Consider the following 13,535-nt stretch of genomic DNA (forward strand, 5'->3'; position numbering starts at 1 on the left):
CTGTCTTTCCATAAGTCGCTCTCTTTCTGTCCTTGTGGCTGTCTCTGTGTTAATGTCTTCCTCTATGTCTGTCTGGCACGCGCACGCATTCGTGTGTGTGTGTGTGTGTGTGTGTGTGTGTGTGTGTGTGTGTGTGCGTGTGTGCATGTGTATGTGTGTGCGTGCATGCACACACACACACACACAAACACACACACAGTGAGAGAATGGAAGAGAGGAGGGAAAGAGAGATAGACACAGCATGAGGGGGGGTAGAAAAACAGAAATATGCAGACACAGCGTTGAAGCAACACCCAACATTAAAAAGAAAGAAAGAAAGAAGGAATCGAACCTCTCAAAAGATCTATAGCATGATTAATGACCTGGCTCAAACAAACCTATCACGCTCACGAGGCATAAAACATTGTTCAGACACGAACGCCAAGAGATAGCCCCGCCAGTCAATCTGCCTTTGTCAAGTAGATCCCTGATATCCTGCCGCCCTGTCGCTGAGCAGGAGAGGAGAAGCCTCTTTGCCCCCTGCCCCTTGTGTCAATGCTCGTTCATCAAATACGCCCTGGCTTATTGCAATCCAGGTGTCATTCTCTTCCTGATTAATGTCTGCCCGTGAGTATATCCGAGTACATAAATGCATTCTATAGACCGGGGGGGTTTAGTGTCGAAGTGACTGGGGGGAATTTTGTACAGTTTGTCAGTTTGTCTTTTGATGCTTATCTGCGTCCTTCCGTAATCGATTTATGAGCTGAAAACTGAACGTCCATTCATCTGGCGGGGTGTATCAAAAAAGGATAGAATTTACTGTACTTACCATATGTTAACACTGATACGGGTGCTATCTGGAGCTCTCTCTTTTTTTCTTTTTTCTTTTTCGGTCATAGTATTCAGAGTCGGATGTAACGAAGCCCTGTAGTTTTAGGAAAACAGTATTATGTTTGAATTAACTTTAACAGGCGCGATAGGAACACGCGTGTTTTCACACACACACACACACAGAGAGAGAGAGAGAGAGAGAGAGAGAGAGAGAGAGAGAGGGGTAATTTTTCTTCCAATCTCACAGACAGAACAGTCTTGTTTACTAATACCCTGCTTAACTTGACATAATGATATTATGCAATCTCTTCTCTCTCTCTCTCTCTCTCTCTCTCTCTCTCTCTATATATATATATATATATATATATGTGTGTGTGTGTGTGTGTGTGTGTGTGTGTGTGTGTGTGTGTGTATTTAATCATATGAAGGTGGTCTGTTGCTTTCTCCGGTTGACTGCATAGTTTGTTGTACACTTTTAATGGATGTCGATGCTTTGATATTTACACTAAAACATCTGTTTGTCACTTTTCATTTGTGTTTATGAACATAAGAAAACAAGGACCTTTTGGTTTCTGTTTATTTACTCTTTTACGGAACTGAAATGATTGGTAGCTTAACTGATCTCCAGTGAATCATCACATACGTATTTTGAAAAAGAAATGTTCACTGAAATCATTCAAAACAAAATATATCATAATTGGTATATGCTAAAAAAACAACCGTGTTTGAATTTGAAAAAAATGTAAAGCGCTTTGAGCAAAATTATTTGCTTAAGCACTATATAAATAAATTTATCCTTATTATCATTATGTTTGTTTACTTTTCCAGATTTGCGTTTTTCCACTATTGTGATGAAATAATAGAGAACTTTAACCGCCAGCTTCCCCTACATCAATACATATATTTTTATTGTAATGCAGTAGGTGCGCTTGTAATGACTCACGTGATAAGTTTGCCTGTTTGTTTTGTGTTCTTATTTTACAGATAGTCATAATTAAATAATTGCCGAAGCCATATTTTCACAAAGATCCCAATTGCATTACATTTTCTTGCACATCAGGAACATGTAATAATTATGAAGGGCGTCGTATGCGCTTGCTTTCCCCCACTTTCATCTTTTTCGATCCAAATTCTAACGTTTATATCATCGAAGAATTTTCTTTTTTTTTCTTCTTGTTTTAAATGCTATGTTTCTCCGTGTTTTTCGTTTGGTTTTCAGTCAAAAGATACATTTGCTGCTTATTCTCTATCAGGAACTGTTTCATTTAGAGAATATAAAAGTTTCAATAATAGGTTTAACTTGTTCATAAATGGTAACACTGGTATCGGGCACGAAAATGTCAACGCACATCAATCGTCCACAAAAAGCTCAAACTGACGAATACACGCGTAACTTCTGAATCTTGGAGACACAAGTTTTCTCTTGTAAACAGGAAGTTATCACAGGAAGACACCACGACATAAGAATAACTATTTTAACTGTGTTTTTTGGTTGTTGTTTTTTTGTTGTTTTTTTTGTTTTTGTTTTTTGTTGTTTTGTTGTTGTTGTTGTTTTTTTCGCAAAGAAGCTGCTTCTGGAACTGGATTTTCGCACAGAAAAGGAAAGAAGAAAAAAATGAAGAAAACAAATCGTATTTCATTGCAAGATGTAACGACAGAGACACACAGACTGCCTGACATCTCAACTCACAGCCAACAAGAGGACAGAGCTTGCAACACGTGGACGATAAAAAAAAGAAAAAAGAAAAAAAAAAAGACTTGTTTGCAGACGGGCCATAACCATATAGCGGCACATCACTGCAGCACGCCAAGACTTGATGGGACGATGGGAAGTCCTCACCGGGCCCATAACAGGCAGCCAGCCGCCTCCGTGTCACGGTTCGGTTCAACTCGACAGCGTTTGCAACATGTAGCAGCCAAGAAAGAAAGACATCATCCAGAATGAGTTAACCCTCTGACACGAGACCTAACATTTGAACGAAGATGACACTTGGCAGCAGTGGCCTGGTGGTGGTGTGCCCAACTACGAAAGCGAGTTTCGACTGGTTCGAGTCCCACACATAATATATACAACCGGAAATTTAACTCCCCCTCCACTACTAGACCTTTAAGTGGTGGTCTGGGTGTTAGTATTTCGGACGAGATGATGAGATGACAAACGGAAGTATCGTGTGCAGCATGCACTCAATGCACACAAAAGAACCCACGGCAACAAAAGGGATCGTCACTGGTAAAATCTGAAGAAAACTCCAACTGGCACACTTGCAGACTTTTTATATATATATATATATGTGTGTGTGTGTGTGTGTGTGTGTGTGTGTGTGTGTGCGCGCGCGCGCGCGCGCTGCACTGACGCAGCGCGCTTTCCCTGGGGAAAGCAGCCCGACTTTCACAGAGAAAATAATTATTAATATTATTATTATTAAATACAGTACAATACTTTTCATATATGTCACGGCAGTCCTGAATCCAAACGTTTTCTAAAATGAATAAATGAATAGATTCATTATTCATAGAGAAATAAACGGTCCCGCCTCAGTTCAATCCATATAGTCTGTTCCAGCAAAATATGCATCGTTAAACGACCTTTCGAATTTCGTATTTGTCAAGTTATCTATTGTACACCACTATGGTGGTGGTGGTGGTGGTGGTGGTGGTGGTGGTGGTGTGTGTGTGTGTGTGTGTGTGTGTGTGTGTGTGTGTGTGTGTGTGTGTGTGTTGTTTGTTTGTTTGTGGTTGCTTTTCTTTTGTGTGTGTTTTTCTTTTCTTTCATTTCCCCCACTCTCGCTCTCCCTCTGCCTATATTTCTTACTTCGGGGGAAATAGTGGGGGAGGGACGAATGGGGGTTTAGAAAGGGATAGACTAAGGTTTTGGGAAGGTAATGGAACACTTCCTGCCACTGGGCGTTGATGTCTTTTTTATATTTTTTTCATGTTGCAGTTTTGTGCATGTTTGTTTGTCTGTAATTGTTGTTGTTCTAACTCTGCTGACAAAGCAGGCCTTATTATGATTCAGTTCCGCTGTTTAATATATTATTGTCGTTAATTGATTGTCGAACTGCCGTTGCCAACGTTAGCGCCAGGATGAAACCCACTCTTTCCTCCCTGCCATTCGTTTGTTTCACTTTCCTCTTTCTTACCTTTCCCCCCTTTTGCTTTTTTTTTGTGGTTTTTTTTTTTTTTTTTTTATCGGTGCATTGGTCTACGTGTGGCGGCGTTGTCTGGCGAATTGGAATGTGGGTCATCGTTTTACCGAGCTTCCTTCAGGTACAGAACCCCCCCCCCCCTCCCCCCGCTCCTCCCCCAGGCCCCCACTCCCCTTCCCCTTTCTTTCTCTCACTTTGTAAGCACCTGCCAAGGCACACGTTTATGTTTCTTGTCCTTTTGTTTTACAGGCTCTCTACTTGCTGGCCGGCTTTAAGTGATCGTCTTGTAATTTTGTTCTTTGTGTGTTTGAGGTTTGGTTTATAACTTTTGCCTTTTTTTTATCATCTTCCACAGCAGTTCTAAGATTTGTAGAAGTCTTAGTGAAATAAACTCGGATGAAATTTATTTGATGAAGATGTAACGTGCTCCTCAAAGCGATGCGATCTCCAGAAACTCTGTGGCCGCTCCTTTGTTGGACAAGTGGGTTTGTCTCGGAGTTGAAATATTAAAGTGTTTTTGTTGTTGTTTGTTTGTTTGTTTTTTTAACTGTAAGATCCATTCTGAAAGATCGCACTTGGTTCTATTCCCTTGTTCGTTTGTTTTCAATCGGTCCAGTCCTGTAAACGTTTCATTAGGGGCGGTGCTGTGCCCTTTCAATCGCTATAACCGAACTTGTGCATCGACGCATCTCATGTGGACACCCTGACCACTCGGCCACCATTCACTTCAAACTGAGATCAACCCAAACAAAAGTTGTTTGGAGAAAAAGTGGCATATAGATAACTTGCCAGATGAGATTTAATACGAAAAATGGCAGGTAAACGACAGAGAAAGTAGACAAGTTTATGATCGTGTTTTGTTTTGTCTTTTTTTGTATTATGCATTATTTTGTGTTTGTTGTCCTTTTTGTTTGGTTTTGATAAAAACAACAACAACTACAACAACAACAAACAACAACTACATAACGAAAGTGAGCTTTTCACACTGACCATAATTTCTCTTTCGATCATTCTAGAATGCATAACGAAAATGAGCTTTTCACATTGACCATAATTTCTCTTTCGATCATTCTAGAATGCACATCTCCACAGCTGGTCAGCTTACAATGTTCTTATTTGCTTTGTTCCTTTGAACTGCTACATTTGATTACCGGGCCTTTCCGATCTGCCAACAAACGCAATAAATCTCTGGTTAGCAACAAAAGCAGGCCTGTGAGCGGAATGACGACAAGAATATTTGCGGACCTATCATTAAAAGCTGATGAACACGGGTTTGGTGATGTTGTTGTGGCGACATAACGGAGTCGGCCCGGGATCCAGAGAAGATCAAGCTGAGCAGCGTTTGAGGTGACAGTTTGAGATTGGTGACAGCTTGGTATAGCTGTGGTTGTACAAACAGGCTACACCTTTCGTTACCCCGGGTCCCTGTTTGATGAAAGCTAAGCCGCTCACTGATGGGGCTGACCAGCCGGCCAATGGGAGATAAGTGACAACCATGTATGTCCTCTTCAAGTCTTAACGTCCAGGTGACCTCATTCTCTCCGTTGTTCCCATTGGCTCCTTTACGTGCCGGTCAACTCTCTTGTCTGTGTGTGTGTGTGTGTGTGTGTGTGTGTGTGTGTCCACAAGCTGGTTCCTAATCTGTTTTGGTTGTTTTTATATGGTGATCTGTTTTGTTTGTTGTTTTTTTTGTTTTTTTTTTAATTTCTGATAAAATGGCGTGTTTCACCTCACTGATAAAAGAGCGTCATCCTTTTCTCTTTTTTCATCCTTTCGTTTGTAATTTTACAAATATCTAGCTGTGTACATCTTATGCTTTAGCGGTAGAGACAGGATATTACAGAGCTGTCAGGGGAACAATCCATTGCAGTTAAGCGGAGAATGCGACCACATTTCAGTTAATTTCAGTTACCTGAATTTTCACTGAAAGAAAGAAAAAAAAACCCTCGATTTACCTCTGTTATTTCCAACAATAATAATGATAAGCCTTCATCCCTAAAAAGGAGCTCAAAGCGCTTTACAATACACAGTATACACACACACACACACACACACACACACACACACACACACACACACACACACACACACACACACACACACACACGTGACATTACAAAAGGAAGAAAAATTATGATTGATGATTTAACACACAAAACCAAAAAACATAGTGAAAGACTACGTATTACACTATCTACACACACACACACACACACACACACACACACACACACACACACACACACACCAACAACCCAACAACCCACACAAGTTCGCATGGTTTATAACTGAATGTCATACAAAAAAAAATAATAAAAATAAAAAAAAAAGGGGCATGACAGATCTGTCCGTAGGCGTTTTCAGGCCAGTTTTAAACGATTGAAATGAGGGAGATAAGGTAAACGGTTCCAAAGAGATGGAGCTGAATACGGGGGTGGGGGGGAGAAGAATCGCTGAGGATCTGCTTTTTACGCAGAAATCAATAATTTTACCTTAAACCGAACTTCGAGTACCTGTTAACGATATGATCTAGAAAAACAACAACAAAAAGTTAGAAAGGGAGAAGACCCCTTTGCCCCCAAAACTACCTCGCCCACCTGTCAGTTCCTAGTTGGGGGATTTGCATAAAACACACATTCTGTCAGCGATTTAAAAATCGATAAAGAGTCTTTTTTTATTTTATTATCCCCTTAAATGCAGCCCAAAGCACCTGTGACAGCAGAACATCACAAACCAACTCAATTACATTGCGGATAGCTCCATGACATACCGCAGGGCGCCTTACGGGTGTGTGCACACAAAAGCATTTATATGGCTTTGATAGCAGTCCGTTTGGAAAAGGTTTTCTCAGACGCTGTTCCGATCCTGGAAAGGGAAACCAAATCCGAAACAACAACAACAACAACAACAACAAAAGTTGCGGCGACAAGGAAGTGTTTCATACAATATGATTTATCAACAAAATGCAGTACAATCAAAAGCGACACGTACGTACAACACACCTAGACATGCAGCATGATACAACATAATTCAAATGGTCAACGTCCCTGGCTGTGCGTTCTTATTTTTCTTCTTCTTTTTCTTCTTCTTCTTCTTCTTCTTCTTATCATCATCATCATCATCATCAGTAGTAGTAGTAGTAGTAGTAGTAGTATCATGATCTTCCCAGTGATTTTCTCTTATATGTTTTTTTTTTGTGTTTTTATTCTTTGGTGGACTTGCCAAAAACACTGAGGCGAGTTGAATTTGAAGCAGTACAATACAACAGAGTACAATATAAAACATTACTTCTTTTATTTCTATTTCTCTTTTTTTTATATCTTATTTATTGTTTTATCCACTGCAGTTATACTGGCCTTGAAAGAAGTCGTAGTCAACCGTACGAAAACACACACACACACACACACACACACACACACACACACACACACACACACACACACACACACACACACACACTTTATAACAAAGGTGGGCAAGAACGCACACACACACACACACACACACACACACACACACTTTGAAGAAAGGGGGGGAAACATATATATTAAACGGTGCAAATGCTGCAGCCCATAGTACTGAGGTTAGCGGGATAGAGAGAGAGAGGGGTGGGTGGGCGACGGGAGATGGGGTGGTGCGGGAGGTGCGAGGGAGGTTGAAGGAGGATAAGGGGGTGGGGAGGGGGGGCTGAGTAGAGGGAGCACTCACCACAGTGGGGATCAGAGTGACAAGAAAGAGAAAGCCAGGTCACTCTTTAATGGACATATTTTATTGTCTCCCTCAGCGGGTCGGCCGTTCGTCTTACGACTGCACTCGCACCCAAACAGCCGCTACGCTGGCTTTGTGACCAGAGTGTTACAGTGTAACCGGGGGATTTATTTCTGAGGAGACCTTACTTCAAAGTGACCCGAGTGTGTTTAGACCTGTCCGTGTGTTAATGCCTGTCCGAGTAGAACCTCTGTCAGCAAGCACTGCTCGGGTGTTCGTGTCTTCTTATTTTCACCCCTGAAATATGTCCAAGTATGGCTGCCTATATGTAGCTTTTGGACTGTTTCTTCTTCGCTCCTGTTTTATTAAGCAGAGAAATGTGCGTGTTTAAAACCATATAGACAATGAAAACACAACCTGACAAACAAGTCCAGTTGATTACCTCTGCAAACAACAAATTCATATGGTGAAGTGGGGTAGTGGCCCGTTGGTAACGCGTCCGCCTGGGAAGTGAGAGAATCTGTGGGTTTGGGATCGAATCCCACACCAGCCAGAATTTTCTCCCTCTCCACTGCCCCTTGAATGGTGGTCTGGACGCTAGTTAATCGGATGAGACTAAAAACCGAGGTCCTATGCGTAGTATACACTTAACGTACGTAAAAGAACATACGGCAGTAAGCGAGTGTTGCCCCAGTCCAAATTTCGTCCTGTAATCCAAACCACAATGGTATGAAACGTGTGTGTGTGTGTGTGTGTGTGTGTGTGTGTGTGTGTGTGTGTGTGTGTGTGTGTCTGTGTGTGTGTGTGTGTGTGTGTGTGTCTCTGTGTGTGTGTGATGTGTCTGTGTGTGTGACTGACACAGGAAACAAAATGATAATGCCTTAGTAAGGAAGCTCTCAGTCAGCTGCATGTTGCGCAAATGACTAATGAAGCGCTTGAAAAACAGAAATGTTATATGTATTTGATTAAGACATGTCCTTATACATATCATCTGAACAAAAATCAAATATTATATATATTATATTCAAACCAGTTATAGTACTTGCAACAATAACAAACCATCATAACATTATTCTATATTTCCAACTAACATAGTTTATACCTTCAGTTTCGTTTATTGTTCATAGTTTCATTCATTTTCAATGACTAAGTAAAAATGTTTAATCTGTAACCTATCTTTGACATGTGCGTTCATGGACCATTACAGTCGAGCCCACAAAATTGAAATCGTTCAACTCTGTAAACAGAAATGCGTGGTATGTTTCATCCCATCCAACATTACCAGAAGCAGGGTGGGGAGGGGTGGGTGGGGGGGAGAGAGGAGGGAATAAAGAATATGGGTTGTGGTTTGACTGTCTCCATCGCGTGTCTGTTCTGTGGTCTTGATGTGACCTGCGCGTGATTGCATTACGTGAGGACGTGCCGTGTGCAGTGCTGTGGTTATCAGACACATTGTCTGGGCTGTTTGCACGTTTGGTCTTGTTTCTGGTCTGTTTTATAGTTAGCTGTCTCTGCCTTTATCCCTCCCAGACTCATTCGTCAGTCTGTCTACACACAGACACACACACGGACGCACGCACGCACGCATACACGCGCGCGCGCGCAACCCCCCCCCCCCCCCCCTCCCCCCCCCCCCCGCACCCGCACACACACACACACATTACATAAAACCAAACAGACAAGGACCGCAACCGCTCTCTCTCGACCTCCTATCTTCCCTCCCTCCCACCACCTCTCTCTCCCTCTCTCTCTCCCTCTCTCTCTCTCCCTCTCTCTCGAACCTTTGCAACGATCACTGCACACCGACCACCACCTCACTCCCACCTCATCTCCAGCACTCTTTTACCCTCTCTCCCTCTGTCTCTCTCCCTCTGTCTGTCTGTCTGTCTGTCTGTCTCTCTGTCTCTGTCTCTCTCTCTCTGTCTCCATTCGTCTCCCTCTTTCTCTTCCCCCACCCTCCCAATCTCTCAACTCTTGCTACGACTACCACTCACCGACACCCACCCGACCCCTACATCTTCAACTCCTCTCCCCTACCCCCACAACCACCACCATCCGCACCCCCCCACACCACCCATAGCCCCCTCGCCCACGCCCACCCACCCCCCACACCCAAACCCCCCCGCACCCCCCCACCCCCAGAAAAAAAGAAAAGAAAAAAGAAGAAAAAAGAAAGAAAAGTAAGAAGAAAACAGGCATTTCGGACGGACGGGGTAAGCAGCCATGTCATAGCAGGGACAGAAAGTCTGATTGCAGTCGACATGACCTCACCGTCCGCTAGTTCCGGGCCGTGGGTGGTGGATTACAGGCCTTTACGGTCCACCGCTGGGGCACCGGGGGACACCTGTCATTATCCTCACCCCCCGGGGAGGGAGGGAAAGGGAGGGGGGAAGGGGTGGTTGATGGTGGTGGTGTGGGGTGCGGGGGAAGGGGGAGGTGCGGGGGGTGGGGTGGGGGGTGGGGGGTTGGGGGGTGTCCACAGCTCTTTGATCTGAGGCCGATGAGCTTGTCAACATACCGGCAACCTTGCGTTGCTCATTCTTTGCACGTCTTCTTCCTCCTCTCTTGTCGTAGTATGTATTTAGATTGCTGATCTGGTAGATATGTTGATCTAGTCAACTAATAATTCAGCTGTTCAACTGTCTTCTTCTTCCTTCAGGTGAACACCTTCATCTTGTTGAAAATTACTACACGCTTAAGAGGGGCGGGAGGAGGAATGGGGGGGGGGATGGGGGGGGGCGGTGGGGGGGGGAGGGCACTCCGTAAAATAACACACAATAAACAAAAACAAACAAAAGAAAGCAATCACTTTCTGTTCAGAGTTGGTGTTGGAATGTCTCGACCGAGGGCACAGTCTACCTCAAAATTAATCGGAAGTGCCCCCTCCCCCTCCTCTTTATTATCAAACAAGTTTGATGACATTCTAATGATTTTCTTTTGACGTGAAAGACTTGTAGGCTGATAAGCTGTAAGTTTCTGCTGTGAGCGAGAAAAAAAAAGAAAAAAAAAAAGAAAGGAAAGAAAAAGATGATTGAAAGAGATTTTCATATTCTGTATGGTAACAACGGTTTATCCGCGCATGTTGCACATGTTATACGCGCGCGCGCGCGCCTGTGTGTGTATGTGTTCAAAAGCACACAAGTGAAAGATCATATTTGGAGAAGAAAAAAAAAAGCAAAAAGAAGTGAGCATTCCAAAAATACATAAATAAAACAAGATGAAATAAAATGAATAAAATTAATAGATGGACAGAGAAAATGATAGATAAATAAATCAATGAATGAATTCAATCAAATGAAACAAAATAAAATATAATAGATAAAAAAAAAAAAAACAATAAACAAACAATAATCAAATAAATAATCAGATAAATAATGAAAATACAGAAATATCTTAAGAGCACAGACAGTAGACAGAAAGAGAGACATACAAGATAGACAATCTAATGGACACACACACACACACACACACACACACACACACACACACACACACACACACACACACACACACACTCACTCACTCACACACACACACACACACACACACACACACTCACTCAATCACACACACACACACACACACACACGCACGCACACACACACACACACACACACACACACACGCACGCACACACACACACACACACACACACACACACACACACACACACACACACACACACACACACACACACACACACACACACACACACACGCACGCACGCACGCACGCACACACACACAAACCAACCAAGACATTATCCAAATAACAACAGAGGACGGTGACATGACCGATGATGTGTGATTGACAGGATGGCGGGCGTCACACGGATGCTGACAGTGGCTGTGATGACGGTGCTGTTGGGGACACGGGTCCTGCAGCCTCAACCTCAAGGGGCCGTCACTCTGCCCACACCTTGCTCTGGTCGGTCCGTCTTTCTTACAGGGTTCTTTTTCCTTTCTTTCTTTCTTTTTTTTCTTTTTTTTTTCTTTTTTTCCCCACCTTTTTTCTTTCTTCTTGGTTTAAACTGTAATGTATTTTCAAACATGTCACAATACGAATAATTATAGTCTTTTCCTTCTTCTTCTTTTGCCACCTTTTTTTCTTTCTTTGTTTGTTTCTGTTATTTTAGGCTTTTTTAAAATTCTATTTTTTTCTGCTTTCTTGCTTGTGTTCTTATTCTTTGTTCCCCCCCCCCCCCTTTTTTTTTTTTATCTCGTTTTCTTCCCTTGTTGTTGTTGTTGTTCTTCTTCTCCTTCTTCTTCTACTACCTTTGTTTGTTTATTTCATTTACTTTAGTTTCAGGCTTTTTTATTTTTTATTTTTATCATTATTAATTTTTTTTCCTCAAATTTCTTTTTCTTTTTTTTTAAAATACTATCTTGCTTATGTTATTTTTTGCTTATTTTGTTGATTTTCTCGTTTTGTTTTGTTTTGTTTTCTTGTTGTTGTTGTTATAGATGATGATGATGCTGTGTTGTTGTTGATGTTGAAGTTGTTGATGTTGTTACTGTCCTTCTTCTTCTTCTGTTTCTTGTTCTTCTTGTTCGTTCCTGTTCTTGTTCACCATCATCATCATCGTCATCGTCATCTTCTTCGTCTTCTTCTTCTTCTTTTGTTGTTGTTTTGATGTTTTAATACTCTTTTTTTTTAATCCAATTCTTCTTCTTCTCCTCCCATCTTCCCCTCCTTCCTCCTCCTTCTTTTGGTTGAATTCTCCGCCGTCCCCCCCCCCCCCCCCCCCCCTCTTCTTTTTTATTTTATTTTTTCCTTTCCTTCGATATTTTCCTTCTATCTTTCTTTTTTTTTTTAATCTGTCTTTCTTTCCCTTTTTCCCCCCCGAATGTATGTCTTTCTTTATTTCTTTTACGAAGAGATATAAATCTGATCGTTCTTTCATCCATTTAGTTATCAGAATGCTTTGTTTTCTTCTTCTTCTTGTTTTGATTTTTTTTTTAATGATTTATTGATTTGGGTATGAGTTGAATGTGCTGTGTTGTATTGTTTGTGACATGTTTTGTTACGTTTAACAATAAATTTTTTATCACAGTTTTTGAAGACGCAACATTGATTTTCTGAAAATCCTATCTTATTAAAAATTAAAATCACAGCTGGGTAGACAATTGTTTATGTCTACCAATCTGATGCTGGACATAGGTATGTAGACACGCATGCATACAAAAGTGCAAACATATATATAAAGAATCGTCTACATTTTAAGACGTTTGGAAATAAAATGCAAACACGTAAATATATCTAAAAAAAAAAAAAGGAACTTTTAAAAAGCTACAGAAATGGAGTCACAATATACGACGAGTAGGACTGGGTTATATTGGAATTAATGGGTTAATGATATACAGGACACAGTCACACGAGACTGTTTCAAGCGAGTTAAAATCGGTTGGGCCAAAGTGATTCTACGTTCCAAAGACTGCGGTCGTCCTAGATACATTTCGTTTAAAGACAAATATTTCTCTCATGCAAATTTGTTTTAAAATGTGTATGATTAAAATTATGTCACAAACTGAAGCGTAAATCGTTTTGTTATGAGTATCAATTATGCAGCAGAAAAGAACACACACACACACACACACACACACACACACACACACACACACACACACACACACACACACATACGCGCGCACGCACGCACACACACACACACACACACACACACACACACACACACACACACTTCTCGAACACAGGCTTACATTATGATATCCACTTGTTTTGTGGAAAAATCGCATAACTCATCAACAATTAATTCCTTAATACAGCACTGATTTTCTGGCGGGGGAGAGGGGTGGGGGGTCCAAAAAGAAAGAGGAGAAACTTTCAGTCCGTCCCCCCACAGCAGATGAC

The sequence above is a fragment of the Babylonia areolata genome, chromosome 1 (genome assembly GCF_041734735.1).
Source record: "Babylonia areolata isolate BAREFJ2019XMU chromosome 1, ASM4173473v1, whole genome shotgun sequence".
NCBI lineage: Eukaryota > Metazoa > Mollusca > Gastropoda > Neogastropoda > Buccinidae > Babylonia > Babylonia areolata.